Source organism: Sus scrofa, chromosome X, assembly GCF_054392235.1.
Source record: "Sus scrofa isolate SSC_HxYL_T2T_F1_AM1 chromosome X, Sscrofa_HxYL_maternal_Yorkshire_Landrace_v2.0, whole genome shotgun sequence".
Taxonomy (NCBI): Eukaryota; Metazoa; Chordata; class Mammalia; order Artiodactyla; family Suidae; genus Sus; species Sus scrofa.
The window spans coordinates 70,032,210-70,047,544 of NC_139401.1; the positions used below are offsets into that span (position 1 = coordinate 70,032,210).

The 15,335-nt window shown below is 39.8% G+C and overlaps 2 protein-coding genes across 4 annotated transcripts in view; both read right to left on the reverse strand.

The window, feature by feature from the left end:
- The window catches only part of RLIM (ring finger protein, LIM domain interacting), a 194,702-nt gene that overhangs the window by 120,101 nt on the left and 59,266 nt on the right, over positions 1-15,335 (reverse strand). The window lies entirely within an intron of this gene.
- NEXMIF (neurite extension and migration factor) overlaps positions 1-15,335 on the reverse strand; it is a 152,495-nt gene that overhangs the window by 45,399 nt on the left and 91,761 nt on the right. For 2 of the 3 annotated variants that reach the window (XM_003484131.5, XM_085008449.1), the window contains exon 2: positions 27-75. The exons of the other annotated variant lie outside the window; for it this stretch is intronic. The gene's annotated coding sequence lies outside the window, so the exon portion shown is untranslated. The remainder of the gene's footprint in view (positions 1-26; positions 76-15,335) is intronic. 3 annotated transcript variants of the gene reach the window in all.

A 15,335-nucleotide genomic window follows, 5' to 3' on the forward strand; every position in this document is an offset into this window, starting at 1 on the left:
GGGGCAAGATGTACAGAGTACTTTACCTGGAAAAGTCCTGGTGGCCTTCGTACTATCTTAGATAAGATCTTGGTCCTGATGAACAGAGAAGGAAAGCCATTCAATTTTTATAAAAATATGAGCATGTCAAAATATTTCCATGTACTGCACATGAATGGAGAGTTTTTCATGTTCTGGTATGTCTGAATGGGTGGCACAGATAGCACTCATAGGTGAATGAATGGCAATAAACAGCTCTCACCATTAATACCTCATATACTATCTTTCATTCTCTCTTGAGCTTTGCCAAATGAAGCTACACTATAGTCAAAGTTCATGAGGAAATACAAGGGTGTAGGTTTTGAAGCAGACTAGAATTATATTTCCTTAGCAGAGGACTCACTTTATTCATAGAACGTAGGATTACTTTATATTATAATAAGTCAACTTTTTAAGGTTAAAAATATAGTATTTCGGCAGGACAAGTTATACATTGGATTTACCAGCTGCTGACCACTACCCCAACATAACTCCAACCCAGTTGTGGGAATTTACACGAACTAAAACCCTGAATGCTATTTAAGCAGCTGCTGATTGGACCGGGTTAAATTCTACATATTTGCAAATACTTAAACAGCAAACTGGAGAACACTTTGGCTGCCTTTAGATGAATGCACATGAGTCCAAAAACCTCATAATGTCTAATGATAAAGGTATTAACGTTTATCCATCATTTACTGTGCACTAGAAGCTTTACATTATTTGCATATAATCCTTACAAAATCCCTGGGAAGTAGGTAGGAATTAACATTGTTATTTTATAAATGAGAATACTAAAGCTTCTCAGAGAGTTTAATTAACTTGCTCAAACTCACACAGCCTATTACCATCATTCTGGGCCAATATGCTCAGGTCACATATAGAAATTTTTTATTTATTTATTTATTTATTTATTTAGTCTTTTTGCCTTTTCTAGGGCTGCACTTGAAAAGGAGGTCCCCAGGCTACGAGTCTAATTGGAGCTGTACCTGCCAGCCTACGCCAGAGCCACAACAATGTGGGATCCGAGCCACATCTTCAACCCACACCACAGCTCACGGCAACGCCAGATCCCTAACCCACTGAGTGAGGCCAGGGATCGAACCCGCAACCTCATGGTTCCTAGTTGGATTCGTTAACCACTACGCCACGATGGGAACTCCCACATACAGAAATTTTAATAGAGTAAAGAGACGTGTGTGTGTGTGTGTGTGTGTGTGTGTGTTAAGCCAACAGTATTTAAATGAGTAACTAAAAACAATGTTTTTCTCTTATCTTCATGCAACTTCTTTATTTGCAATCTTTATAGTGTTTTGTTCAATTTGTCTTTGGCTCATTCTTAATTTCTTTTCATAGGCAATAGAGGTCTTTATTTTAACCCACTCATAGGAACATAAATGCTGGGTTCTCCAGCTCTGGGAGAGCCTAGAGAAGATAGAGATTCTTTCCCGTGCTTGTTGCTAGAAACAGGTCAGGTGCAGAAGCCATTCACTGATTCAACTCTGGGAACCCACTGTATTTTAAGCCTATAAAGTTAAATAACCATTTAATGTTTAAAAAATGTGCTTCTAACTGACAGAAACCTTTTTTTTCCCACAAAAATCATCTAATGCCAGAGTTCTAATTGATTAAATAAGACATAACCTGATCTTCTGTTATGACCCATTGTTCTTGTTCTCTTTTCTTAGCAATATCTTGTTTTCAATAGTCCTTCTCCATGCCAACCATTGCTTCAGAAAAGGGGAGCTAGCAAATGGGTTTTTGGTAGTGGGTGCCTATCTCTAAGTTCACCCTGCACAATGCTTCCTAACACACTATTCTTTTTTTTTTTTATTTTCCAACTGTACAGCAAGGGGGTCAGGTTATCCTTACATGTATACATTGCAATTACAGTTTTTCCCCCACCCTTTCTTCTGTTGCAACATGAGTATCTAGACATAGTTCTCAATGCTATTCAGCGGGATCTCCTTGTAAATCTATTCTAGGTTGTGTCTGATAAGCCCAAGCTCCCGATCCCTCCCACTCCCTCCCCCTCCCATCAGGCAGCCGCAAGTCTCTTCTCCAAGTCCATGATTTTCTTTTCTGAGGAGATGTTCATTTGTGCTGGATATTAGATTCCAGTTATAAGTTATATCATATGGTATTTGTCTTTGTCTTTCTGGCTCATTTCACTCAGTATGAGATTCTCTAGTTCCATCCATGTTGCTACAAATGGCATTATGTCATTCTTTTTTATGGCTGAGTAGTATTCCATTGTGTATATATACCACTCTTCCAAATCCAATCATCTCTCGATGGACATTTGGGTTGTTTCCATGTCCTGGCTATTGTGAATAGTGCTGCAATGAACATGCGGGTGCACGTGTCTCTTTTAAGTAGAGCTTTGTCCGGATAGATGCCCAAGAGTGGGATTGCAGGGTCATATGGAAGTTCTATGTATAGATTTCTAAGGTATCTCCAAACTGTTCTCCATAGTGGCTGTACCAGTTTACATTCCCACCAGCAGTGCAGGAGGGTTCCCTTTTCTCCACAGCCCCTCCAGCACTTGTTATTTGTGGATTTATTAATGATGGCCATTCTGACTGGTGTGAGGTGATATCTCATGGTAGTTTTGATTTGCATTTCTCTTATGATCAGCGATGTTGAGCATTTTTTCATGTGTTTGTTGGCCATCTGTATATCTTCTTTGGAGAAATGTCTATTCAGGTCTTTTGCCCATTTTTCCATTGATTGATTGGTTTTTTTGCTGTTGAATTGTATAAGTTGCTTATATATTCTAGAGATTAAGCCCTTGTCAGTTGCATCATTTGAAACTATTTTCTCCCATTCTGGAAGTTGTCTTTTTGTTCTAACACACTATTCTCTTATCAGTCTCCTGGCTCAAAAAGTCACAATGACTGAGTAGTATTCCATGGACTTGGAGAATGGACTTGTGGTTGCCCACTGGGAGTGGGAGGGAGTGGGAGGGACTGGGAGCTTGGGGTAAATAGATGCAGAATGTTGCCTTCAGGATGGTTAGCAATGGCATCCTGCTGTGTAGCACTGGGAACTCTGTCTAGTCACTTATGATGAAACACGTAATGTGAGAAAAAAGAATGTATACATGTATGTGTAACTGTGTCACCATGCTGTACAGTAGAAAAAATATACATATATAAATGATAAAAAAAAAATTTAAATTAAAAAAAGTCGCAGTGAGTCATCAGTGCTTATCACATCAAACTCAGTCTCCTCTACAAGGATTCAAGAACTTTCATAATCTGGCTCCACCATGTCTCAGCAGCCTTACCTAGCACCATGCACAGCATTTGATATGCTTACTGTCCCAAAATAGGTAGGCTTCCTTGCATTTTTCTTTTTTTTTCTCATTTTTTTTTATTACTCAAAAGAACTTATCACATCTGTAGTTGTATAATGATCATAACAATCTGATTTCACAGGATTTCCATCCCACACCCCAAGAACAACCCCCACCCCCAAAACTGTCTCCTCCAGAGACCATAAGATTTTCAATGTCTGTGAGTCAGCATCTGTTCTGCAAAGAAGTTCAGTCTGTCCTTTTCTCAGATTCCACATGTCAGTGAAAGCATTTGATGTTGGTGTCTCACTGTATGGCTGACTTCACTTAGCATGATAGTTTCTAGGTCCATCCATGTTGCAAAAAATGCTGGTATTTCGTTCTTTTTGATGGCTGAGTAATATTCCATTGTGTACATGTACCACTTCTTCTGGATCCACTCCTCTGTCAATGGACATTTAGGTTGTTTCCAAGTCTTGGCTATTGTAAATGGTGCTGCAATGAACAGTGGAGTACATGTGTCTTTGCGAGTCGTGGTTTTCTCTGGATAGATGCCCAGGAGTGGGATTGCTGGATCAAATGGGAGTTCTATGTTTAGTCTTCTGAGGAGTCTCCATACTGCTTTCCACAGTGGTTGCACCAATTTACAATCCCACCAACAGTGTACGAGGGTTCCTTTTTCTCCACACCCTCTCCAGCACTTGTTGTTTGTAGACTTTTGGATGATGGCCATTCTGGCTGGTGTGAGGTGGTAACTCATCGTGGTTTTGATTTGTATTTCTCTAATAATGAGTGATGTTGAACATCTTTTCACGTGTTTCTTGGCCATCTGTATGTCTTCTTTGGAGAATTGTCGGTTTAGACCTTCTGCCCATTTTTTGATGGGGTTGTTTGTTTTTTTGGTATGGAGCTGCAGAAGGTGTTTATAAATTTTGGAGATGAATCCCATGTCAGTTGTTTCACTTGCAAAAAATTTCTACCATTCTGTGGGTTGTCTTTTTGTTCTGTTTAGGGTTTCCTTTGCTGTGCAGAAACTTTGAAGTTTGAGTAGGTCCCATTTGTTTATTTTTCTTTTTATTGTCAATACTCTGATAGGTGGATCTGAGAAGATGTTGCTGTCGTTTATGTCAGAGAGTGTTTGGCCTAGGTTTTCCTCTAAGAGTTTGATAGTGTGTGGTCTTATATCTAGGTCTTTAATCCATTTGGAGTTTATTTTTGTGTATGGTGTTAGGGAGTGTTCTCATTTCCTTCTTTTCCATGTGGCTGTCCAGTTTTCCCAGCACCACTTATTGAAGAGGCTGTCTTTTCTCCGTTGTATATTCTTGCCTCCTTCATCGTAGATTAGTTGGCTGTAGGTGCATGGGGTTAAATCTGGGCTTTCTATCCTGTTCCACTGATCTATAGTTCTGTCTTTGTGCCAGTACCATGCAGTTTTGACGACTGTTGCTTTGTAGTATAGTCCGAAGTCAGGGAGCCTGATTCCTCCAGCTCCATTTTTCTTTTTCAGGATGTCTTTGGCTATTCTGGGTCTTTTGTACTTCCAAACAAACTTTAAAATATTTTGTTCAAGTTCTGTGAAAAATGTCCTTGGTCATTTGATAGGGATTGCATTGAATCTGTAGATTGCCTTGGGTAGTATAGTCATTTTGATAATATTAACTCTTCCAATCCACGAGCATGGTATATCTTTCCATCTATTTGTGTCATCTTTGATTTCTTTCATCAGTGGCTTGTAGTTTTCAGAGTACAGGTCTTTTGTTTCTTTACGTAGGTTTACTCCTAGGTATTTTATACTTTTGGATGTGATGGTAAACGGGATTGCTTCCCTAATTTCTCTTTCTGATCTTTCATTGTTAGTATATAGAAACGCTGTTGATTTCTGTGTATTGATTTTGTATCCTGCGACTTTGCCAAATTCATGGATGAGCTCTAACAGTTTTCTGGCAGAGTCTTTAGGACTCTCCAGGTATAGTATCATGTCATCTGCAAATAGTGATAGTTTTACCTCTTCCTTTCCCATTTGGATTCCTTTTATCTCTTTTACTTCTCTGATTGCTGTGGCTAGGACTTCCAGAACTATGTTGAAGAGTAGTGGCGAGAGCGGACATCCTTGTCTTGTTCCTGATCTCAGCGGGAATTCTTTCAGCTTTTCACCATTGAGAATGATGTTTGCTGTGGGTTTGTCATATATGGCCTTCATGATGTTGAGGTAGGTTCCCTCTATGCCCACGTTCTGAAGGGTTTTGATCAGAAATGGGTGTTGGATTTTGTCAAAGGCTTTTCCCGCGTCTATTGAGAGGAACATATGGTTTTTATTCTTTGGTTTGTTAATGTGGTGTATCACACTGATGGATTTGCGGATATTGAAGAACCCTTGCACCCCTGGGATAAATCCCACTTGATCATGATGTACAATCCTTTTAAGATATTCTTGGATGCGGTTTGCTAGTATTTTGTTGAGGATTTTTGCATCGATGTTCATCAGTGAAATTGGCCTGTAGTTTTCTTTTTTTGTGGAGTCTTTGTCTGGTTTTGGTACCAGGGTGACAGTGGCCTCATAGAATGAGTTTGGGAGTATCCCTTCCTCTGCAATTCTTTGAAATAGTTTCGGAAGGAGAGGTGTTAGCTTTTCTCTAAATGTTTGATAGAATTCGCCTGTGAAGCCATCTGGTCCTGGACTTTTGTTTGTTGGAAGTTTTTTAATCACAGTTTCAACTTCAGTTCTTGTGATGGGTTCATTCATCTTTTCTATTTCATCTTGGTTTAGCCCTGGAAGATTGTACTTTGCTAAGAGTTTGTCCATTTCGTCTAGGTTTTCCATTTTATTGGCATATAATTGCATACAGTAGTCTCTTATGATCCTTTGTATTGCTGTGGTGTCTGGTGTTACTTCTCCTTTTTCATTTCTAATTTTATTGATTTGAGTCCTCTCTCTTGTTTTCTTGATAAGTCTGGCTAGGGGTTTATCAATTTTGTTGATTCCCTTGCATTTTTCGTTTCTGCCTCTTTAAACTCCACTTTTCAAGGTCCAGCCCACTGACCAAAAAACAATTTCCCCCCTATGTTTTGTGGACGCAATCAGAATTTGTGCTCCTGGAAAGAAGGCTTTCAGAATTTTATGTCTACTCTGATACCATGCCCCTTGCACAGAGCTGGGCATGTAACAAGAGATCACTAAATCCTTGCTGCTTGAGTCCAAAAAATATTTCCTTTGGTGAATTCGGAACACAGATTTATATAGTTTATTCTTGGAAATGGCTGGGGAAATACAGATTCGGTTTTCATCTAAGTTTGTTACATTTTACTAATTGCCTTTAATGTACTTCCTCCACCAGAGCCAGTCTTCTTTAATTATTCCTTGGCATTCTTTTGGGAATTTCACCAAGATACCAAAGGAAAATGAAATCTAACTAAATTCAAGTGATGTAATTTGCTATTGGCTTTTGTATCAAAAACAGATAAAGGTTGGATTTTGTTTCTTTCTTAGCATCAGCTTTAATCAAGATGTCCAAATGAACTGAACCTGAGCAAACCTAGGTCTATAAATAGGCTTGGAACACCACAACATAATATAGGTGGAAGCATAGTTCACCAATATGATAAAATTATGTGTTTTTTGAGATTTATTGACTAGCCCAATAAAACTGCCTTACATTTTTTACAGCACTTTATAGGTTATATAACATTTCATATCTGTTATTTTGTTTGATCTGTGCAATAAAACTATGAAGCAGGTATTATCTCTTGTGTAAGGTGAAATGAATTCAGAGTCAGAGAAGTTAAGCAACCTACCCAAGGCCTCAAGCTAGGAAGAGGAAGAAACATGACCTAAACTCAGAGAATAGGGAAGTTGGGCAGGAAATGGTGACTATAGCACAGGGGGTGCCTGGTGACTCGACTGAATATCAACTGTGTGCTAGGTACTGTCAGATGATACAAATACGTACCACAGTCCTACCATAAGGTCACATAAATGTGTGAGAAATATATGTAAAGACTTGACAACTGTTAGTTAAAAGAAAATTAAGTCCAAAAATCTTTATACTTAATGCTCATTTTATTTTTCCACACTACCTCCCAATATTATGTTGCAAGGGTCCAGCTCCCACTTACCACCTTCTGTCTTTTCTCCCTTTAGCGTTCAGAGGTCACCTTTTGGAACAGTTAGAGAGTAGATTTTGCTGAAACTCCATGGCTCTCCAGAGAAAGAATAAGAGCATATTGGTTGGAAAGAAACATTGAGAGAGGTTGCTAGCATCTCTTACAGAGACAACTGAATCAGGAAGTTAGTGGTGTGAACAAATGAGAACAGGAATTTTGTATTTTTGTCCATTGCCAAATATGCAATTGGTACTGGACAGCAAACTATAAGAAGTATGTATGAAAGAGGGAGTCAATGGGAGTTCCCACTGTGGCTCCATGGGTTAAGAACTCGACTAGTACCCATGAGGATGTGGGTTCAATCCCTGGCCCCACTCAGTGGGTTAAGGATCTGGCATTGCCATGGGCTGTGGTGTAGGTCACAGATTCAGCTTGGATTCCGTGTTGTTGTGGGCAGCTGCAGCTCCCATTTGACTCCTAGCCCGGGAACTTCCATGTACTGCAGGTGCAGCCCTAAAAAGCAATAAAAAGCAAAAGCAAAAGCAGGAAGGAAGGAAGGAAGGAAGGAAGGAAGGAAGGAAGGAAGGAAGGAAGGGTGAGTCAAAGGGGGAATAGAGGGAGAGAAAGGGGAGGGGAAGAGGGGAGAGAGGTTTGGTGTATATGAAATTTGTACTAAGATTTACCCTCTTACCAGGGTGTGGTAAGCTGTTAGTGGAGGCCAATGCTTTATTAATACTTGCTATTCCTGAAGACAGGGCAGGGAAAGACTGATTGTGCATTTGTTAAGTCTTTGCAATACAGGGAACCAACCAGATGATATGAACATTTGAAAGTCTGAACGGTAGGTAAGAACTTGAGTACCCTGAACCAAAACAGTGGCTGAATGACAATGTTAGTTTAACCTCCCTAACTCCAAAGGTTAAAAAGGTGCAGGGGAGGGTGGCTTAAGGATGTACACTCTACCCCCCCCCCAAAAAAGGATGTACACTCTCTCTTTGGAACTCCATTTACTCTAAACTCTTCTAATTTAGAGAGCCAGAGAGAGGTCTCTAGGAGCTGGCAGCGTCTCCAGGGCAAGGCAAAAATCCTCATTACTGTGACAAAGAGTTCTGAAACTCTTTCTTTTTATTTAATTACTCAATGAATTTATTACATTTATAGTTGTACAATGATCATCACAATCCAATTTTATAGCATTTCTATCCAACTACCCCAGCACACCCCCTCCCACCCCTTGAACTGTCTCTTTTGGAAACCATAAGTTTTTGAAAGTCTGTGAGTCAGCATCTGTTCTGCAAAGAAGTTCAGTCTGTCCTTTTTTCAGATTCCACATGTCGGTGAAAGCATTTGATGTTGGTGTCTCATTGTCTGACTGACTTCACTCAGCATGATAATTTCTAGGTCCATCCATGTTATCAAAAATGCCAGTATTGGAGTTCCCGTTGTGGCACAGTGGTTAACGAATCCGACTAGGAACCATGAGGTTGCGGGTTTGGTCCCTGGCCTTGCTCAGTGGGTTAAGATTCCGGCGTTGCCATGAGCTGTGGTGTAGGTCACAGACATGGCTCAGATCCCGCGTTGCTGTGGCTCTGGCGTAGGCTGGTGGCTACAGCTCCGATTCAACCCCTAGCCTGAGAACCTCCATATGCCGCAGGAGTGGTTCAAGAAAAAGGCAAAAAAAAAGACAAAAAAAAATGCCAGTATTTCATTCCTTTTAATGGCTGAGTAATATTCCACCGTGTATATGTACCACATTTTCTTGATCCACTCCTCTGTCGATGGACAATGTCTTGGCTATTGCAAATAGTGCTGCAATGAACATCGGAGTACATGTGTCTTTGCGAGTTATTGTTTTCTCTGGATAGATGCCCAGGAATGGGATTGCTGGATCAAATGGTAGTTTTATTTTTAGTTTTCTGAGGCATCTCCCTACTGTTTTTCAAGGTGGTTGCACCAATTTACAATCCCACCAACAGTGGAATAGGGTTCCCTTTTCTCCACACCCTCTCCACCATTTATTGTTTGTAGACTTTTTGATGATGGCCATTCTGGCTAGTGTAGGGTGGTACCTCATAGTGGTTTTGATTTGCATTTCTCTAATTATGAGTGATGTTGAACATCTTTTCATGTGTGTTTTTTTTTTTTTTTTTTTTTTTTGTCACCCGTAGGTGTTCTTTGGAGAACTGTCTGTTTAGATCTTCTGCCCATGTTTTGATGGGGTTGTTTGTTTTTTTTGGTATGGAGCTGAAGAAGGTGTTTATAAATTTGGGAGATTAATCCCTTGTCAGTCGATTCATTTGCAAAGATTTTCTCCCATTCTGTGGGTTGTCTTTCGTTTTGGTTAGGGTTTCCTTTGCTGTGCAGAAACTTTTAAGGTTAATTAAGTCCCATTTGTTTATTTTTGTTTTTATTGTCATTACTCTAAGAGGTGGCTCTGAGAAGATGTTGCTGTCGTTTATGTTGGAGACTGGCTGAAACTCTTTCAAATTTGCAAGAGGGCCCCTTCTGAGCTTAGATTTGGAAATTTGGCAACTAAGATTTTGTGCTAGTTAGCAATTAGAATATTTTAATGAAATATATTTCATATTCAGAGCTGACCAAGCCAGGAGGTAAGAGTTGCAGAGATTTAGGTCCCTGCCATCATTTCTAACCCAAAAGGGTTGGCAGACCAGAAAATCGTAAGTCCTCACTACTACAGAACTTTCCCCCATATGAAGCTACCTGCATGGGCCTTATTTCCTACCATATCATGTCGTAATATTTCTACATGGCTTTCAAGACCTGCCTCCAAACAATTTCTTTTGCCCTGGTTATTAGATTTGGCCTCATTTCTCCACAGATCATGCTCTTCCTCCCATCTTTCTATGTGCTTTCACATCTAGATCTATCTAAAACACCCTCCACTCTGCATCTTATCCAGTGAAATTATACCGATATGTCAAAGTCCACCTCCTCCTTAAGGCCTTTCCTGACTATTAGAGACTTCACTTATCTTCCTCATTTCTGAAGAGTAAATGTGATCTGCAGTAAGAAGCCAGGATAATGGAAGCAGTATGGTGGAGAATTTAAAATAGTAGTACAGGATTAGGAGAAAATTAATTCAAGTTCCAGGTCTGCCAGTAATTATAATAAATGACTTTGGCAAAGTTACCTAAGCTTCAAGTACTTGTTTTTGTTTTTCTCTATTTCTACTCCATTATTCATTAACTTGTCTGTTAATGCTAGTTGTTGGTGAATTCTATCTAGATCATGCCATTGACGATTTTAGTCTATTAAATGAGACATGTATACAAATAATTAGAAGTAAAAACAGGAAAAATGGTTAAATACAAAAAAAGCATCATAGAAAATTCCTCAGGAGGTTAGAGGAAGTTTAAATTTCCCTTTGTAGAAAACAGCATTTGAACTTGGCCTTAGAGCATGAACAAAAAAATATTCTAAGGATCAAATAATGTACAGAAACATGCTAGAAAAGTATAAAATGCCATACAAATGCAAGGGCTAGTTAGTAGTTGAATTAGGTGAGTGATAGGAGAAGCTGTTCTAAGAAATGATAAAGTGGAGCAAGGAGTGTTTCAATCCCTTAATTTTTTAGATACAACCTGCCAAATACTTTGCTTCAGAAGAAGCAATGGTCTCCCTTGATAACAGGGTCTCCATCTACATTTTCTGTCCTTTTCTGACAGCACACAAAAGAGCCTACATTATATTGTACATGAAAACATTCCAGAGCCACCTGGAGCAGGGGACTCAGCCTCAGATAATACTCAGTAACTCTGGCAGCAGATAGCCAATTTGAGCAGAACCAATTACAGCTCTCCATATACCTCTAAGATAAATGGTAAAAGAATACATAAGCAAGACAAATGAGTTAGTTTTATCTTATATGCAGAATAAGGGCAATTGCCTCAGGTCCCTCTCTTGGGCAGGTTGCCGGGGGTGGTGGGGGCGGGGCGAAGAGGTGGCTACAGCAGCTACAAAGGTATATAGCAGAGAAGCCTGACAGCAGCTAAAATACTCTAACATGCACTCCCACACCAAAGCTCCATCAGGAGGCTTGTCCATCTGTAAGATTCACCCTCCCCCAAGCTGTTCTCCAGTCTACTGACTGCCACTACCAACTGGGTTCAGATAATATAGACAATCCCTTGGTAAATGCTTCCAGCAGTTTTAGGTATAAGTAAGTGGGCACCCTCTGGATGACCCTCTTTGTGCCCCTCTGTGCCAGGAAATCATCCTAGTGCACAATGCCCAAGTTTCATTTCTATGTCTTCTTCTTCATCTTTAGAGGGCAATTTTTAAAAAATGATCAGAGTTTGGCTGGGCATCTAGCCCAGTATTTATCTCAAAATGATATTCCAACAGTATTAAGGTTCACGTAAATACATCTCAATTCAGACTCAAATTCACTGTTGGTATTAGTCATCATATTATTAATTATAGTCTTTCATTGGGCCTTTCTCAGGGTTTGCTGGGAAGAACCTGTCTATGCCTTTTTCCAGAGGCTCAGTCCTGCACCTTCTTTGAGAGGGTCACATCCTTGCCAAACTCAATCGTGGGTGGTGGAAAAATTTGGCTTGTCCAACAACCCAACTGAAAAATGGGCAAAGGACCTGAATAGACTGTTCTCCAAATAAGATATACAGATGGCCAACAAGCACATGAAAAAATGCTCAACATCCCTGATTATTAGAGAAATGAGAATAAAAACTACCATGAGGTACCACCTCACACCAGTCAGAATGACCATCATTAATACGTCCACAAATAACAAATGCTGGAGGGGGTGTGGAGAAAAGGGAACCCTCCTGCACTGTTGGTGGGAATGTAAGCTGGTACGACCACTATGGAGAACAGTATGGAGGTACCTTAGACAATTATACATAGAACTACCATATGACCCAGCAATCCCACTCTTGGGCATAGATCTGGACAAAACTTTCCTTAAAAAAGACACATGCACCCACATGTTCATTGCAGCTATTGCTATTCACAATAGCCAAGACGTGGAAACAACCCAAATGTCCATAAACAGATGATTGGATTAGGAAGATGTGGTATATATACACAATGGAATCCTACTCAGCCATAAGAGAGAACAAAATAATGCCATTTGCAGCCACATGGATGGAACTAGAGACTCTCATCCTGAGTGAAGTAAGGCAGAAAGACAAAGACAAATACCATATGATATCCCTTATATCTGGAATCTAATATATGGCACAAATGAACCTTTCCACAGAAAAGAAAATCATGGACTTGGAGAATAGACTTGTGGTTGCCAAGGGGGAGGGGGAGGGAGTGGGATGGCTCGGGAACTTGGGGTTAATAGATGCAGACTATTGCCTTTGGAATGGATTAGTGCTGTGTAGCACTGGGAACTATGTCTGGTCACTTATGATGGAGCATGATAATGGGAGAAAAAATAGTGTACACATGTATGTGTAACTGGGTCACCATGCTGTACAGTAGAAATAAAAATGTATTGGGGAAATAACAATAAAAAAATTAAAAAAAGAAAAATTTGGCTTGTGCAACCCCAAAGAAATACACAGCTAATGATAAAAAAGTACAGTTTCAAACTGGAGAGGAACAAAATGTTTCTAGTCACAAAATTATCTCTATCACACAGAAAAACTCCTCAGTGGGATCTTTTTTGACAGTCTCCCATTCACTGCTCTGAGGAGTTGCCTTGCAAATATCCATGCTTACTGGGCTCAATCACACCCTAGGATAGCTCTAGCCCTCTTACTCACTTGTGGTATTACTAATACCTTACATTTAATGTGCTGCTTATCATATATGCAACATGCCATGATATTTGATATATATTTATTTACATTTATATTTTGTAATGTGAGAAAAAGAATGTGTGTGTGCGTGTGTGTGTGTGTGTGTGTGTGTGTGTGTGACTGGGTCACTTTGCTGTGCAGTAGAAAATTGACAGAACACTGTAAATCAACTATAACAGAAAAAACAAGTCATTATAAAAAAAAGATGCGACAGAACTACTGAACCAAAAATAATTATAATTTAATAACTTAATGTATGTATATTATAATATACTGCTTTATCATATATGTGTATACATGGGACATTAAATTCACAATAATTTAGAGATTCTTTTTTTTTTTTTTGGCTGTGCCTGTACCATGTGGAAGTTCCCAGATCAGGGATTGAACCCATGCCACAGCTGCAGCCTGAGCCACAGCAGTGACAATGCCATTTCCTTAGCCTGCTACACCACTAGAAACTCCAAATTCACATTAATTTAATACCTATTGGAATTCTCTTGTGGCACAGTGGATTAAGAATTCCAGCATTGTCACTGCAGCAGCTCAGGTTGCTCCTGTGGTTCGGGTTTGATCCCTGGCCCAGGAACTTCTACATGCTGTAGGGATGGCTAAAAAATAAATAAACAAACCCATCTGTGAAGTAAAGAATTAACTCAGCAGGCCTGATTTACTCAAATCTTGTACATTCTCAGAAGGACCTACTTGAATGACCAGCTTTTGGCTTGCTCCTGGGAACTGTGGTCTTAGAATGTTCCCTAAGCTAGTAACTGATTAGGGCACTGTGCATGTTTGAAGTCTTGAACCACTATTATACCAGCTTGTTTATGTAAAAACTGTGATTTACGGTGAACACCTGCTTTACCTCGGGGGTGGGGGGAGATGTTGAAGTTTTGTTAACTGCTATCAGCACTACAGTTATCCCAGTTAAAACCCTCGACAGAAAACATTTTGCATGTGTTCTCCAGTTCATTGCTGGAGGATTTAATTTGTCCTGTGTGACTCCACTGGGAGAGTACTCTTGGAAGCTTACATATGGTATCCTCCAGCCTCTGCCTGATATACCTTTTTCGGTCACTGAACCTGCCTTTCATCCTTTTTGCTGTAATAAACTGTAGGGTGACTATAATGACTTCTGAGTCCTGTGAATCCTAGCATATCAGTGAACTGGGGGTGAACTTGTGGACCACCAATACAGTTTTACAATGTTATGAGGACAATCGCTTTCATTTTACATATAAGGAAAATGAGTTTCAGATAAAAGACTTCCTTGAAAGTAGAGTTAGTGCTTGAGCTGGAACTAGAACACAATTCTTTCCAAATCCTGTGCTTTTCCTACTACACTGAACTTCTCCCTGTATAAATTTTGTTGTGTTTGGAGGGGTAGGGATCAAACCCAGGCAACCACAGCGACCCAAGCTGCTGCAGTGACAACGCCAGATCCTTAACTCACTGTGCCACAAGAACTCAATGTTACACATTTTAAAGACAACACTAAAGCAAATGAATGAATTAGGCTGTAGCCTTGCTTTTATCTCCAATATTAAAATATCACTGGGTGGGTTTCAAGGCCCTGGGCTGAGCTTTGCTTCGCCATGCTGGGCAAAATTTTCCACTGAGCAGGGGAAGTGGGCAGACACCCATCTGTGTAACAATCAATCTTATCCATGACAATAACTTCCTAAAGGGTATTTCTGCTCCGATTTTGGCATCAAAAGTCCATTTTCATGACAATGTCTGGGTGTTTTCACAGATTTGTATCACTCAGAAAATAAACTTGTTTGTCTATGCGGAGAATGTTGAGTTAGTTGTACATTGGGGGAGGGGATAGAATTTGGCTTGTCCAGAGATAGAAAATACCTCTGAGAAAGCATTAAAGGACAGCTAAACACATCAAGATTAGTTTTCATCATATACAGAAGGGAATATTTGGGGAGAAAAGAGGAAGATGCAGCTCAATTACTTATAAAGATATTTTCAGGTATATACTGGCACACAGCATCTCATATCCGTTAATAAAACTGGGTACTAGCAGACAAAAGGTAGATCATTTCCTCTTATTAAAAAGCTCCAGTTTTGAGAAACTATTATTACCCTGAATCCAGCAAATTCTCCCATATATAACT